Source organism: Pteropus medius, unplaced genomic scaffold, assembly GCF_902729225.1.
Source record: "Pteropus medius unplaced genomic scaffold, Ma_sr-lr_union100, whole genome shotgun sequence".
NCBI classification, from domain to species: domain Eukaryota; kingdom Metazoa; phylum Chordata; class Mammalia; order Chiroptera; family Pteropodidae; genus Pteropus; species Pteropus medius.
In genome coordinates, this window is record NW_024352785.1 from 13,825,211 (window position 1) to 13,842,761 (window position 17,551).

At 35.1% G+C, this 17,551-nt stretch overlaps 1 protein-coding gene across 3 annotated transcripts in view; it reads left to right on the plus strand.

The window, feature by feature from the left end:
- PRR16 (proline rich 16) overlaps window positions 1-1,790 on the plus strand; it is a 248,590-nt gene extending 246,800 nt beyond the window's left edge. For all 3 annotated transcript variants that reach the window (XR_005649787.1, XR_005649788.1, XM_039848527.1), the window contains one exon: window positions 549-1,790. The gene's annotated coding sequence lies outside the window, so the exon portion shown is untranslated. The remainder of the gene's footprint in view (window positions 1-548) is intronic.
- The last annotated feature ends 15,761 nt before the right edge of the window (window positions 1,791-17,551 follow it).

A 17,551-nucleotide genomic window follows, 5' to 3' on the forward strand; every position in this document is an offset into this window, starting at 1 on the left:
TTTTGGCAATTAGACTATATAGATTGCAATGAAAGATGACATTATGCAAAGTGTTTTGAAAATACTTCTTTTGTTGTTTTTACTGAAGTCTCTACCTTAATAAAAATGATTTCTTGATTAACTGTTTTTTGAGTGATATATATATATATATATATATATATATGTATATATATAAATTTGTACTCTGAAAATTTATGAAATAGTCTGAAAAGTTATGAAATATCCTGAGAACTTGATACATATACAAGTGGACAAATTTATCTGAAGTTTTAAAAACTATCAGAGATAAGAGAAGACCTTATAATTGAAATATAAGCATGCTACTACTAAATTTTGAAGAAATTTTATACATGGAATTGAAATGGAATATAAGTTTAAAATAGGTTTAGACATTTAAAATATAGTTCTTGATAATTCAAATCATTTTAAATTATGCATATTATTAACAAATGCCTGCCTCATTCTTAATACATTGTATATGTTTTTGTCATACTACACTTAACTATTTAAACTGATCTTTTTGTCTTTTGTTTTCTTTTTTCTGACAGCTCCTTCAGGTCAGAAGGAAAATCTTTATTTGGAGGCATGTCAGCTCATTTTTCTCACTTCAGATTCATCATTATGACTTCTTGAGGCCAGATCTAATTTTGAAATAACCAGAAGCCTGTCCAACTTAGAGCAGCAAATCCCTCAACTTTGGAGCACAAATGATCACGGATATGGTCTGCATAAAATCATTTGCCTCTAGTCTGACAGCCATGAGCAGAGCCCTAGGGGTGAAAAAAGCCACAGCCTTAAATCTCTTCACTCAGAAGTTACCAAGAAGATTTTAAAAATAAATAAATAAATAGATGAAAAGAACTAAACAAGAAAGCCAACAACAACAACAAAACCCATATTTCGCCATGAAAATATTCCCAGATGTGAACTCACGAAAATTTATATTCAACAGTTAAGCTAGTAAATTACAAATTGTTTTATCACTTGGGAAGGTAAAACTATATAGAGATAGGAAGTATCTCTAGCCAGAATTATTCAGCATTTCAAACACATAGAACAAAAGAAAGTGAATAAAAACAGGAGCATTGCAGCAATGAACAATGTTAGGACAGAATGTTGCTGTTTGCAGAGAGAGAGGATGTTTGCCATCTCGTGTACACCCTTAAAGCCATAATGGAATAACAGCATTGTTGTCAATTGCTTGAAAAGTTTCTGCATTCAGTCCTTCACTTCATATTAGTTGAGAGGGGGGAGATCAGTTCTTACTGATTACTTCTCAATGCACTTCTAATATTTGCACTGTCACTTCCATTCAGGGTAATGATGTGTGCTGTTATTTGCACAGATGGTCCCATGAGTTTTGAGACCACAACAAGCAGTTTCTTGCAAGAGTCCAAAAAGGGAACATTTAAGAATTCTGCAGACATTGATTTCTCTTCTATAAAAATCAGTTATCTTAAAAAAAAAAAAAAGTGATCTTGCCTCAGATTAAGAAACAACTACAGAATAATAATGAAAAAGCATCAGTGTGGTCAAATGAATGAAAAAGGGATCAAAATTTTTTTAATGAAGATCATTTTATATCATTAACAGCCAAGAAATCAAATACAGTGAACCGTACACCAAACATTTGTGTTGAACATCTATTTGTTCTCTTAAAAAAATCATTTGTAATTTGTATTTGACATATAACAGTTTTTTATAGCCATTTATCTATGCTTCATGGGAAAATGTATCAGACAAACAGCATTTTCAGTTTATTTTTCTAAATAAATGTGTTGTTTGTATTATTTGTAGTTGCTTTTTTGATTTGGTTTCATTACCTGAGAGATAAATTTCTTATGGTTCATTGGCATCCTTTATCATATTCAGAACTAATGGAAGACTGAAATTTCAAAAATTTCTGTAGTATAAAATTGTACTATTTCTTGAAGTCTGAAGAAGAAATGATTTATTTTTCACCATGATTTTCTTGTCAAGGGTTATTTTAATGTTCTAGTTACTCTAATTATCCATTTTTAATATATGGGGACATTGCTAGAAAACAAAAAAATTGAGTATCATATCAGAAAGGATTTTCTCTTCGTTCTCTTTCTGAAAATCTGCTCCAGAGATTAAAATTAGATAATTTTTTTAGGCCATTAGTTGTACCAAATGAGTCCTCAGCAGAGGTCTTTTGAGAACTTCCATCAGTATATATCGAAATGATTAGGCAATCATAATGGAGCAAAAAGGCAACTCAATAAAACAAGTGCAGACTCAGTGCCTGCAAAGTGTTCATCCTTACTTGAGGCTCACTGGAGGAATCAGTACTTGATTGCTGCTACCATCAATAGGTAGTGTGTACTTATGCTTGTGACACTCTGGAGTTGTTTGGGGCAGAGCACGATAATAGGCCCAGCCCTTCAAGGTCTCTGGAAAGGGTCAGCCCTTAAATGTGTGTTTATTTAGAAGCCTCCCCTCAGGTGCAGCTAGGATGGTAAACCAATAGCCTTTATTACCAGAAAGACTTTAGTTCCGGGTCTGTTGCCGCTTGCTGTGCTCTTGAGGCTGTAGTCTGCCAAGAATTAACTCTCTCTGATAAAATCTCATAGGGACCCAGGATCTCAGACTCCCCTGGCCTCCAGAGCCAGGTGATCAAGGAGCATCCCCTGGGTGATAGTTTTAAAAAGCAGGAGACCAGATAAATGTAAAGATGCCCTTCCAGGAGACGCTGGCGCTCTGGAGCATGGCAGAGGAAGAGTGTATAGGAGGCACTCACTAGGAAATAGGAAAAATAGCCTAGCATTTTTTTAAAAGATTGGTACCCACTGGCTAAACCACAAAGATGGTACCTGCCAGCTGTTACGAGGCAGAGGGAGAGAGTATAGATGGCACTCTGGGGAAATAGGGAGGGAAAAAACAGCCTAGCATTTTTTTTTTTAAGAGTACAAAATGGAGCTGCTAGCTAGAGGGAGGCTGAGGGAGAGCAGAAGATGGTGCCGCCAGCCAGTAACTCCTAGACTGATACAGACCTATGCTTTAAATTTGCAAATAGCCCTATTTACCTCATTCACATGAAGGCAGGCCTCCGGATCAGCTTCCTCTGCTCAGAGCCCCGGGGCAGGTGAGTCCTCAGAGGAGCCGTTCCTCAGTTCATTATAGTCTTGTGGGTCTTGTTAACGTTGGTTTTAAAAGGTAGATGATTTGGGGTCTTGTTTCTCAGGTGCAGGTGTTAAAAGTTGAGGTGCACAATATGAGGTTCAAACCCTTCACCCCTTGGGAAGAAGCTCAAGGTCGAGTTTCCTCCCAACGTGGGTTTCTGTGCTAGGGGTGGAATATATGATGAGGTTGTGTCTCAGCCTCTCCTTCCGGTTTTCATGATGTGGACCTTCTTTTGTTAGCCTGATGCTAGGAGTCGCTCAGTTTTTGTTTTTTTTTCAGAGGAAGTTGTTCACATGTATCTGCAAATTCAGTGTTTTGTGGGAGGTGGTGAACCCAGGATTTTCCTGTCACTATCTTGAACTGGAACCCCCAAACAACCTTATGTACATAAGTTTTTAACAGAAGAATAGGTCATTAGGTTTATTCTCAAACTATGATCAGAAACTAAATTCACATTATATTCTGCACACTTAAATAGATTTACTCTCTGCAGTCTCTTTTTGTGACACTTAGAGTAATCCATAACATGATGAAGAAAATTAGTTTTGTCATGCATGATTTGAACCCCTGACAATTAAGACATTGTACATGAAAATAATCCAACTAGGAATCAAATTGTCCATTCCTGTGGGATGTTAGACATTGAAGTATGCCTGGACTCATTCGAATTTTTTTTTTTAAATCTGTGCTGATTGCGCTGATTGCTTCAAACTGTGAATTATTTGAAATCGTAAATAGTAAAGTCATCTTTTCCCTAAACATCAAACAATAAAATCCATCCAGAATAAATAATAAAAATACAGTTCTTCATTTTATGAACATACTGAACAATAAGCAGTGCTGTATCTGCTGTAGTCTGTGGAGAGCCCTTAAAAGATTTTGCAAAGAAGTGACATTATCAGGCCTGTTCTTCAGCAGGATAACTCTGGTAAGAATTTGTAAAGTGAATTGTGGAGAAGGGGGTGACCTGCTAACCAGAAAAAATTATCTAAAATTTTCCTTGTAATTAGTTTATTCTCTTCATCTTTAATTACATTTACTTTCTAAGTTATTTCACTTGTCCCTCACTTTATCTTCTTTTGTCTTCTTCAAATTTTAAACTTACCGTTTGTTATCTTCACACTTCAATATCACTTTTATAGAATCTATTAAACAATCTTCAGTTCCCATTGAGAAGTACTACTTGCAGATTTTTTGAATTGAGAATGCCAATTTAGGTACAGGCATACCTCATTGTTTTGTGCTTCACAGATGTTGTGTATTTTACAAATGCTGCGTATTTTACAAATTGAAAGCAAAACCCTCCACCAGCAAAAAGATCACTCGCTGCATTGCAGTGATCTGGAACCAAATCCACGGTATCTGAGGTATGCCCGTAATCTCCACTTCCTGACATTTGCTTTTGCAGTGCACGTATGTTACATTTATGTACAAGTCCAACTCATAATGATCAGATTTATCTTCATGGGTAAAATGCTAATTATTGTTTACCGAGTGCCTGTTGCAGAATCACCTCCTAAAATCCAGATTTGTGTGTCCTAATGCACTAACAAAACATTGAGACATGGGTGATTGGAGATAGAGAAAGGTTTATTTGAATTGGCTAAAGCAAGAGGACAGGAGAGCAAGATCTTTCAAATCCTTCTCTCCCAAAAAAGCAAAAGTAGGGAGTTTTTATGTATCTAGGAAGTAGCGGGGCAGGAGATGATTCCAGGGAACTGAAAGAAAAGTCTGTCTGTCTTTAGTCATAGAGAACTCTTTTTTCATATCAGACTCCTGGGCGTCAGCAGCTGGTCACAGCTACCTTGGAGACATTTTTTCGTTCAGCAAAACAAATTTATAAATTCCTCTTGTGACCGTGAAATAATCTCTTCCTGCTTGACAAAGAGACATCACATCAACTTAAGACTTCTGTTCTTGAGAACAAAAGAAGTTGAGCAGGAAGAGCGGTTAACACGTGAACACTGGTCTAATTAAGAATTAAAATGATTTAATTCTAGCTGTCAAAAATACTGGGGGCATTAAAATCACAAGGGGCTCGGCTACATGCCCACTCTGGAACATGAACTGTGCTGGGTGCTGGGAAGGTGAGGGAAAAAGACACAGATCCTATTTTGATGGAGTTTAAAATCTAGTTAGAGAGTAATACATTCAATGTGTAATTTCACTAATTAACAAAAAGTTACAACTGAGTTCTATGAAGAAAGGTATATGATATGCCAAAATCATATATTGGCCAATATATTTAACTCAGTGGGGCAAGTAAACTTTGAGTTGGATCTGAAGGGTGACAGGTAGGTATTTGGGGCAAATCATGTGCAAAGCAGAGCCAAGGAGAAAAATAAGTAGGAAGTTAGAAGACCGAAAAGAAGGCTAGTTAGGTTGGAGCAAAGAGAGTAAAGTGGACAGCACTGAAAAAACTGGCGAGATGGGAATCCAGTCTTACCTAATCTATATCTCAGGTACAGCGGAAAACAAAACGAGCTGCTATGAGGAGTAAAAACAGTAAGTGTACAGAAATAACAGAAGTACGAGCAAGTCTATCTGGTATAACAAATCTAGGTGGATTTAATTCCTGAAAACACTAAGCCCAGGCTCCCACAATTCTTTCCTTGCCCCACAAAGGATTTACTTCTACACTCAAAGTAATGCAGACAGTGACACAACAAAACAGCAAGTTCAAGTATACTGAGTGTAAACCATAAGGAAAAGGGGGTCAAAATACCAGAGAGAGCAGAATTACAAATACAAAATTAAGAGTGGCATTGGAAGCATTTTTTATTTATATAAGGTGTACTTTTCAGTGAAGACATAAAAAATGAATTCAATAGGCATCTGTCAATTCGTAAAGACTTGAGCAACTACAGGTAGACTAACAACAAACATTTAGGAATATGTTGAAACCAATTTCTGTAAAGCTAAGTTTGCCTGTATGTATCAGAAACCCAATGTAGCAAACAAGAAGCTGTTCAGACCTGGCATAGGAACTACTTAAAATCTTCAGGGATCTAAGCTGCTTCCCTTTCTCTGCTCTAACATTTTTAGAATATAACCTTTGTCATTATGATGCAAAACAGTTACTAGAAATCCGGACATTAAATGTATATTCCAGACAGCACAGTAAGGAGAGAACGCACCTCCTCCTTTTTAAGAAAATTTACTGAAGAATGTTCACTTGATATTTTGGTATATTTGTCACTAGTCAGACTGGCCACACAGCATAAGGAGGACCGAAGAATATAGTGCTTTTGGCTGGGCACATTGCCACTTTGAATAAATTTGGTATTCTGACACTAAAGAGGCTGGGGAGAATGAATGATGGTGTACGCAACTATCTAATTCTGCCACAAGACAAAAATGTAGCAATTCATCACGCCCTGGGTTGAATACTGAGGACTTTAAGACACTACATTTATGCAAACCTAAGAGAATCAAATTTTCGACTCATATTTTCAAGAGTAAACCCAGTGGAATCATATCATATGAACATTTCATCTTTTATAGATGCTACTATACTCTGTCTATCCCTTTTTATAAACATACACCCTGACTGTGGGTCTGGCCTAGAAGGCACTGTGCCTCTTATAGATGATATGAGGCATTTTCACAGAACATTTTGACTGTATGGGCTTTCACATCTCATCATTATGATATTCTAATGTATTTATAAATACATTTTATCAGTAACTCACTTGCACGCATTTTAGTAGCATGTTTCATCAAATTGTTGAGTGGGGAGAGAAAGAGTATTGAAATTGTCTAACATCTTTTTTACTCAACAGGTACTTAAGTTTGGAGAAACATTTTATGCTGATTCTCAGAAAGCATATATATATATACACGCACACATATATATAAGCATATATATATATACACATATATATACACGTGTATATATATAAGCATCTATATATATAGTTTGTTGTTTGTGTGTTTATTTGGACATAGCTAAAGAGAGGATTGTTCATTGGGTGTGGTGCAACATCCAAATATTCCAGAGCTTTGATAGGGGAAACCAATTCACACATAAAAAGTAAATATGTAAGCAAGTAGATTTATGGATTTTCACAGAAAATGCCCATCCCCGCAATTATATGCATTTACTTAACTTCACTCAGAGAGTTGCTTTGGTCCTGTGCCAGTTCAAATACGTACAATATGTATTTGAGATTATTTGTGATTTAGAGATGAAAAACAGCACACATAATGGCAACAGTGTTATCCATCAGGGAGAGCATAGACTACACTTTTAAAGACATTTCAGTCTTTTTAAACCTAAAGTAAAGCCAATCCACGAACGACTAATTTAACCAACCATCAAGATCAAATGAGCATTCTATAGCATGAGACCATATGCTCTGTAACCTCCCTTTCTATTTCTCTGGAGAAGTATCTAAGTACTTATTACCGTGTGGCTTCAGTTAATGTCGAGGACTCCTTTTATAGATGCTATTAAAATTTTCTTTTTTGGAATGAAATCATGATTTTGAGATAAAACCATTGTTTGATTATAGTGTGAATTGTGGAATGTGTTTTTCTTTGTGACAATTTATGGTCACTGCTTTAGTCACATTTGCCTCACTTAGAAATCATTTTCAGCAGGAGAATGTACATTGTAATTAAGGAAAAACAAGCGAATGTGTTCACTTAGATAGCCTAACACTTCTTTTAAATAAAAATATATATCTATTTGAATTTCAAATGCTAGATGTTATTTCTACATTTAAAATATTCATGTTCTTCCAACTAATGACTACATACATAGGTATTAAAATTATATCATCATGAACAATTACCAGATGGTTGAGAAATTAAAACCATCTAATTTTCTCAGACAAAAGTTCACCTTAACCAGCCTGCCCCCCCGCCACTCCCCATAAAAAAAGGGAAAAAGCTCTAAATTACTTCTTCAAAGCAGAAGACCATTGAGAGGAGACGATAAAGGTGCTAAGGTAGAAATGGTCTCTCCCAATAGATTTCCCTTTTCATAACTATTTTCTCTAGCATGTGTGATATAAACTGGACATTCAGATACTTTCCTGAGTAATATGATGCAGTTTTACCAAGAAAATTACAGTAACTGGAGAAAAGAAAAAAGCAAAAGAGAGAAGGAGAATAAAGGTTGCTTTTAATTAAGATTTGAGAAGCAGCTTTCGTTTTCGTGATGAAGCTCTTTTAGATTGAAATCTTTCAAAGAAGAAGAGACCTATCAACATTATCTACTGGGAATACTGGTGGAGATAACCTATACCAAAGGATACCCTAAGGTACTTTGTCTCAGTCTCTTCTGATGGCAAATTATCCCAACCTGGTGGAAACTTCAACTTCCCCAATAGTCTATATAATCCAAGAGTTTTAGTCCATCAGTACCTTTTTCTGCAAATGCACAGTCTTTGAATTTTGGATAGATCCAGTTTAATTTCTTGCTATCGACTATTCTCCATTACTCATACAATGAATGTTGAGCGAATATTGTGTTCCAAATTTGCATTGCTTAAGCATAAAATTTAACTTAAAGCTTCCTGGAAGTTAGAACAAAACTGAGAAATATAGAGCTGTGTAATTCATTAGAAAGAGGAAGTCAAAGTGTCAAGAAATTGAATAAAAGCTTTGAGTTTAATTAACAATGAAGAACTGTGAAAGTTTTGTGAGTTAGTAAGCTAATGCAGTCTGTTTCTTATTTTTCCAAAGCCAAATTTTGGAATAGCTACAGGAGTAAATGTGAGAGCTCATTTTCTGAATAAGCCAAATTTGTATCACTCAGGAGTTCCCAAATCCTCTATATTTCTGTGTATATATATATATTTTTTACCCTAAATAGCCTCACTCTTGCCTTCTGCAATAAACCAGCTCCTTCTCAGTCTCAGGAGTGTGTGTTTCTCTTGGTTCCTAGTTGCTCCATTTGCCCATTTCCACTGATCTCTTGGTCCTGCGTTTTGCCCCCTGGACATGATGTTCTCCTCCACACGATTTCTCCTCAGGCTGAACGCAACCTTATTCTATTGTGGCCAAAGCACAAACAACGTAAGACTTCCAAGTGTAGCACATTTTACTGAAATTAAGGAGAATAGTGGAGGATTATAGTCTAGTTCAAGTGACACCACTCATTTTAATTGTACATTAGATAATATTAACCTAAAATTTCACATTTTGTCTTGTACAGTGGGAGATTTCCCTTTGCTCACATCTCATTCTTTTCCCTTCCTTATCCATGGTATATTCATCTCCTCAGCTGATACTGCTTAAAGACCATTATTCTTCCTTTCTAGCTGTTTTCAACTTCCAGTTACTGTCATTTTTTTTAGATAGAGCAGTTTACCATTAAGATCTCCTTTTGAAAAGAGAAGAAAACTCTTTGAGGTATTTTCTTCAATAAGACTCATCAATACTAAGCTCTTCACTAAAAGCAGAAATTAAGAATCCTTGTTAACTCAATAAAATTCTTATTTACCTGGTAGGGTGGCACTAGAAATATTTATCTTTCATTTATTCTCAAAATCTCTTCAGAAGTTGTGGAACTGAGTGGGAGTGATGATTGATGATTTTGTGGTTGATGTTTTATTTGTTTTGTTTTCCTCCAATTATGTCAGTATTCTAAATAAATTGTAATGAATAAGTTTATGCCCTCCATGATAAGATATTAACCTAACTATTAACTTTGTGGGTTTTTGTTCATTTTGTTTTTATTTTTTATTTCTAGGTTTTATTTGAGGAAAAAAAAATAATGTATTTGGAGATCTGTGTTTTATTCTATTCATATGAATTACTTAAATTTTGATGTTTACTGAGAGTGACAAAGGCAACAACTAAATGTTTATGCATTTCTATTAGATGGGGCAGAAATCATTTGAGAGAATAGAGTATGTTCTATTACTTTAGAAGTATATTTATTATACAATAAACAAATCTGTTAGAATTTCAGGAATTCAAGCTCCCATTTTTATAAAATGAATTCAACAGATATTTAATCAGTGTCTACTGGGCCAATGCACCATTCTGAGAACTGGAATAAAATAATGTACAGAAAACAACAGTGCTTACATTTCTAATAGGAATAGGCAAATGGCAAGTAAATACAATTTAACAACAAATATAGAAGATGTCTGATGTTTATAAGAAATTTGGAGAAAAATACGGTCTTGAAAGGGAGATAGGAATGATAGAGGTTGAGAATGTCAGGGTTTTTAAATTGCTACTTTTTATAGTAGTTAGGTGAGATTTCTTCGATTAGGGGACATTTGAACAGAGACCTGAAGGAACTTTGGGTGCTGCCATGTGTAATCTGTGAGAGGAGCCTTTTAGGAAAGGAAAGAGCATGAGTGAAAGCCCTAGATCAGAAACATGCTTAGGGTGTCTGAGGAAAATTCATTTATCTTAAAGTGAGTGAGGGAAGTGTTGGGAGATGAGGTAAAGATGTAGTGGGGGTTTGTCAAAATTTATAGACTCTTGTTCTACAAATTTAGGATTTTAGGACTTAGGATTTTATTTTATATATATATATATAATATATATATATATATATATATATATATATATATATATATGGATTATACCTGAGAAGTGGTGAAATCTAAGAAGCAAGATGGTTTATTTTTTTTAAAAGATCACTCTGATATGTAGATGAGATTTGGGACAGAGTTTGAAGCCAAGAGACAGTTTAGTAGAGTTTTGGAATAATCCCAAAGAGAGAAGATACCGTCTTGGACCGAGATGGATCACAGTGAACATGGTGAGAAGTACTCTGTGGGAATCTACTCTTAAAATTTACAACATTTGCTTATAGATTGGTATATTAAGTGTTATGAAGGAAATAGAGGTGTCATGATAAACTCCAAGTATCTTAGTTTTGGGGGTTCTGGGCAAATAGAATAATAAAATTACTATTTATTCAGATGGGTTAGAATGAAATAGAAAGAAGAGCAGTTTTGAGAGGGGAAATCAGGGTTCGTTTTAGGATATGTTAAGGGTAGGTGCACAATAGATATCCAAAGGCACATGACAAGAGAGGGAGCTGGAGTTCCATGTAAGATTTAGGGTGGGAATACACATTTGTGAATCATAATGTAGATGATGGGTAAATCTATGGGACTAGATGAGATCACCTAGGGAGGGAGTATAAATGAAGCTTAAAGATGGTGTCCTGGGCACTCCAGTATTTAGAAGTCAAGGAGATGAGGAAACAACAAAGAAGTATGCATAGGTTGGGCTTGTAAAATAGAAGGAAATTAAGAGAAATGAAAAATGACAAAGAAATATATTTTAAGAGATTAAATCCCAAATGACATGAAAATGTTCATTTTAGCAAAAACATAGTGGTCAATCAAAAGGCTATCTATTTTATAGCCTCCATATTCATAATATATTAAGAGGAAACTAGATGGCTTCTCACGGGCAAGACTGCAAAAGTAGACTACATTTGGTGATTATGATAGCCCATAATCTATCTGGCTATGGAATAGTGAAGCTGATCTCATAAATAATCACTTTCAAATCCCCCAGCTTCTCCAAACCCCAAGCAATTTATTTCAACTCTCTCTCTGAACTACCCACTTGGAAGAGTAAAGAAGCATCCAGGTTGTTCTTACTGCTGTTAAATCTGAAGCAGAGACTGTATACTTCAACTTTAAAGAAACTAGAAAACGTGATTTATTATAAAAGGCAAAGCAGGAAGGAATAAAAAGCAGCACACAGTAACTGATGGTTGGACATGATATTACCCAGGGACTGAAGTCCTCTTTACAGAGCTGATGTTTGTGGTGTTCATCTGCACAATAGGAAGGCTTAAGGGCAACTGACTAAAGTAGTAAAGGTGAGGTGTCAGGCTCAGAGCTTAGGGTCCCAAATGAAGGGTTGTCTGATTGATTCGAGTAAAAACTTAGGGATAGTATGTGAATGATGGGTTGTAAGGATCATTTTACTAGGGTGGGATTGATAATGAATGATCAATAAAGCTTCATTGGAAAACTTTGAAGCATTCAGCCATGCTGCATTGGTGCTCATTTTCCCTCCAGACTCTATAAATAGTGCTGCCTTTCCTGAGCCCATCTTTCTATCCCAGTTAGCACCCTTCCCCCACTTTTTTTTTCCTGTGCAAAACTTCCTGCCCTGGTTAGGGCAGGACTCAGCTAGTTCAGAGATAGATCTTGTTCCAGCTTCCTTACACTTGGTGAGCTTGGAAGTACTGGGTAAGACTGCTGTGCTGGGTACTGCATAGGGCATTATCTAGATGATGAGTAGCAAAAAGCTGTGAGCTTACTGAGAAGGAAAACACTTCAAAATGTAATTGTCCATCATCTCAGAGTTTCTTCCAGCTCTCTCAGCAATGCATATTAACATTCTTGAGAGAGACGGCAAGGAAAGAAGTTTGTTTGGTTGGACTTTACCATCACTACTGGTAAACAGTAAGAGAATGTTCTGAGTTGTGAGTCCTGAGAACAGCATATTTATATGGGAGGTGTATCTGGTATTGACTATATTTTAAGAATTGGGAGATGGTCCTGGGACCATTGGCAGGATGATAGGTAATAAAAGAGGTTAATGTATGTCCCATCTTCTCTTTAATATTTTGAATTCCTGGATTCTTCATACATTAAAATCTCACTCTGAGGAACATTACAGATCTTATTAATTATATAGTAAAGGCATGCTGAGATGTTTAAAAGGTTAGATAATAAGAACAATACAAGAAGAATTGCTCATGTTTTAATTTAGGGAAGGAACAGGTTAGGGACAAATTGAAATATAATTTTCAAATATGTGAATAATCCTTGCAAAAAGACTGGTGAGTAGTTAGTTTCCATGAGGACAAAGTAAAAAAGAAATTGGCATGATTAAGCTTTATTAAATTTTTTTAAGGAAAGAAATGTTCTTGGTGGTATGTACTATACTAAACCTTGATTTATTGATTTTTCTTCTGTCTTGTATTGAATTTTTTTCAGTGTGGTTTCTCCCATCCAGAAGCAGGAGAAGCAATTGTGAATATGTATGTTCTGTTCCCATTCAGAGTGCTGACATTAATAATAAGCCATAACAAAAAAATCTGATAAAGTAGAAGTAATGCACATGTGTGCCCCCCCAGCTCCATAAATTGACATGACAAATTTTAAATATTCAAAATTAGGCATTTGTTTTATAGATGACTAAATTTGTAAAATAATTAATTTACAGAAAATATTAATCCAAGACAATATTATGGGTGATTTGATGACCTTTGGCTGGGCATCAATTTGAATTTTATAGAGTGAACATTAAGGCATGTGCTAAGTGTAGGAAATATTACAAAATCTACCTGTTATGAAAATCTACTTGGAGCTAATGCATGCATTTTGAGCATCCATCTGGTTGCTTCTTAAAATAATGTTTGATCAAACACATCACCCTGGAATCCCAAATGCAGAGTTTTGGGCATGAAAATAAGAACAGGTTCTTGTCTAATGGCTTTCCAAATAATTGACTTTTCTATCTCCTGCTCCCTATTTTTTTCTAGTGATTCTTCTACTCTGTGCTACTTTCACAGCCCATGTGTATCTCTGATGACTGTGCTCTAACCAAATGCAAGGAATGGCCTTGGGAGCATTGTTATTGTCAAAAATACTCCTTAAATTTCTGTCCCTGAGGTGGAACAGATAAACTTTAATGTTTTTAATAGTTCAATAGTTAAAATCTGCAAAGAGGAAATAATTGAATCCATTAAACACATAATTTTCATCACCAAATATAAAAGGTGATAAATCCAGGTGTTCTGTTAAATGCTTAGAATTAAAACAGAACAACATGATTTTCTAATTTTGTGCACTGTTTTGACAGGTCTCTGAGTGAGCCTTTAACATATGAGGATGAAGGTCTACTAAGACAGAACATACACACACACAGCAACAGCAACAACAACAACAACAACAAAAACACTGTATTCCAATTTATTGGCATTTTAAGTAAATACACAGTCAAGTCAAGAGCTGGATTTCCCAGAAGAAATTCTAGCTTTAAACACTTACTAGTTTTGTGATCTTGGTCAAGGTATCTAAACTTCTTTCCCTCAGTTTTGTCATCTGTAAAATAGGGATAATAATTACAAGTACTTATGTTTTAATTAAATGGTGATGTTTAAATTAATTGAGTTAAAACATGTACACACTTAGAACACACATTGCTTGGCATGTATAAAGTATAGAAAAATCTAAATTGGACTAAACTTTGGGTAAAACACCCCTTTGTTAACAGAGTTTAAGAATAAACCCAAACATTGGTCTAAGACCACACCACCACCCCAGTCTGTCTTTGCCTATCATTCTAGCTGTAAAGAAGTCTTCACACAGTAAGTCCTGCGTTCTCAGACTTCCTTTCCTCAAACAGCAGAGTTCGAGATGATGAACCAGATCCTCTCTACCCTCCTACACTCACAACCTTGCTGTCTCTATGTGGCTTAAATTCATACCGAGGAGTGTCATTACACCCTCTATTCCCCTGTGTGTACTTACCACAAAGAACTCAGGCTTCCTGGTCTTGAACACTTCATTGACTCTAATCACTCTTTCTCCTTGCTGTTCTATCCCTTTCTCAAACTCTTCCTTAACTTCCAAAAAGCCTTATTCTGTGTTTTCTGGAACTCACAATCCATTATCAGCACAATACAATGCAATCCTCAAACTCTCTTTGAAAATGCCTTCACTTTCTAGTTCTTAAAAAATCTAGGCTCTTCTTAAAAATATTGTACTTCCCCTGCAGCTTTCTGTACTGGTATTATCTATGCTTTTAATAGTTGTTTTCAGACCGTTTCAGACCATTCTCTTGTGTTCCACCCTAAGTACTCCCACCACCCTGATTTGACTCTCATGAAAACAGGTTAATTCCTCACTACTTATTGTTTCTGTGATTTGACTGTGCCCTGGTCATTCTCCCTTCATTTCTCAGAGATTTTAGCTGCTAGCTCTTTGCCAGTATCTTCAACATCTTTCCTGTCTTCATCTGTGGCAATGTTGATATTCACATAGATGAATCTTCCAGCACCTTGTTCCTCAGTTCCTTGAGCACCTCTCCTCTTGACCTACAGCTTTCCTTAGCTATTTCCTAGCCATACTCTAAACCTTATTATTAGCCAAACGCTGCAGTATTCATTACTTTTATTTCTTATATTTCACTTTGAATATCTTTCTCCAGCTCTTCCTTTAGTATTTCATTTCTCATTCTAATATCCATTCAATATACTTGAATCAGTAGAGATCATACTTATTCACAATCTTAATATCTTTCCTTAAATTAGTCAATTATTATGAGCATTCCTTTTGATAAATCCTCGATTCCCTAATTCTCCTCTTAATACATTGGAGAGCCGGGCTCAACTGTAACTGTTGTTAAATCTAACTTTTCAAATACTTTACATGTATATCCAAGAAGTTTGACAGGACTGGAAAGAACATGGAACCACACTCCTCCATTCCACTATAAATTCATGAAAAAGAAGGGCAAATGAACCCTTAGTGCTTTCTGGAAATCTTAATCTACTTCAGCTCTTTCACTCATATTACCTACTCTTCTCTTCAAATAATTAATGTCTCCCATCTTCATTCTCACCTGAGGCTTCGATTCCTACAACTCTCACCCCTAGTTGTACCCATCTATAGGTATCTACAGCTACATAGCCTGCTTTCGCATCTGTTATCATGGCTGATTCATATGTGTTTGCGTCTAAAGCTAATTTATTTATGCACTAAAATACATTCTGCCTCATCTACTTAAGGACTTCACTCCAATAACTATCCCCTCTCTGTGTCATATCGTTATTTTATTTTTCTTAACTGTTGAACTATTCTTATAAACATAAAGTGTTTCTGTTATTTCTTTAAAAAAAGAAAAAAGCAAAGCAATGGAGACAAAAAAAATCAGTGGTTGTTAAGGGTTGGAGGGGCAGAGATGAACAATCAGAGCACAGAAGATTTTTAGAGCATTAAAAATACTCTGTATGGTACATAATAATGGATACATGTCATTACATTTGTCCAAATCTGTAGAATGTACAACAGGAATAAACCCTAGGGGGCTTTGAGTGACTTCAATGCGTCAGTGTAGGTTCATTGATTGTAACAAATGTAAAATCTTATGTTTAGTTTGATGAGTTTGATAAATGTACAATCTTGTCAAGATATATAACATTTCTATCACTCTAGAAACTTCTATGTGTCTCTAATACTTAATTTCCTACTCATCTAGAAATGACCACTTTTCTTTTTTTGCTATAAATTATTTTTGACTCTTCTTGAAGTTCATGCAAATAAAATAATCAAGTATGTACTCTTGTGTCCAACTTATTTTCCTCAGCATGTCTGTGATATTCAACTATATGTTTTCATGTGTAAATAATTTGTTCCTTTTTGTTGCGAAGTAGTATCCCATAATACAACTATACCACAATCGATTTTTTTCTGTTGATGATCATTTGGGTTTCTGGATTTTGGCTATGAGTAGGTATTTCTATATATATATATTTTGTAAAGTCTTTTCGTGAACATACATTTATCCTTTCTCTTGGATATATACCTGGGATTGAAATTTCTGAATCATAATGTAGATGTATATTTAACTTTGAAAGAAACCAAAGTTTTTCAAAATTCTTGTATTATTTTTCATTTCCACCAGAAATTTATGATGGTCCCCCATTCTTGACAACACTAGAGTTGTTGGTCTTTTTCTTTTTAAACAAATTTAATCTTATCATTCTAGTGGGTACGCAGTGGTATTTCTTGGGGTTTTAATTTGAATTTTCATGATGACTAATAACACTGAACATGCTTCCATGGGCTTAATTGCTGTTCATATACCTTCCCTTGTGAAGTGTTTATTCAAGTTGTTTTCCTGTTTTTGATCAGATTATTTGTTTTAGTTATTGAGTTGTAGAATTATTTTATGTATTATGGATACATGTTCTTTGTCAGATATATATTTGCCACATTTTTTCCAGTCTGTGATTACCTATTCTTTCTTTACAGTTTCCTTTGATTAATAGTTTTTTTTTTAAGTTTTGATCATTTATCATTTTCTTTTTTTTAGAATTATTTCTTCCTGTGTCTTGTTAAAGATATAGACATGTTTTCCTACTCCCATGTCACAAAGATATTCTCTTATAGCTTCACCTACAGCACTATTGATTTAGTTTTTATGTTTGGAACTGTAATCCATCTCAAATACATGTTTTTGAATTTGGCATGAGTTAAGGGTCAAGATCTTTGTCCCCTAATATTGATATCTATTTGTTTCAACATCATTTGTTTTATAGATTTTATTTTCATCCACCATTGCATTACTTTGATTTAACTGATTTTATAAATATAGCTTCATTTCTAGACCCTTTTCTGTCCCGTTAATATATTTGCCTCTCTTCAGGCCAATGTCTCATTGTCGTGATTGTTATAGC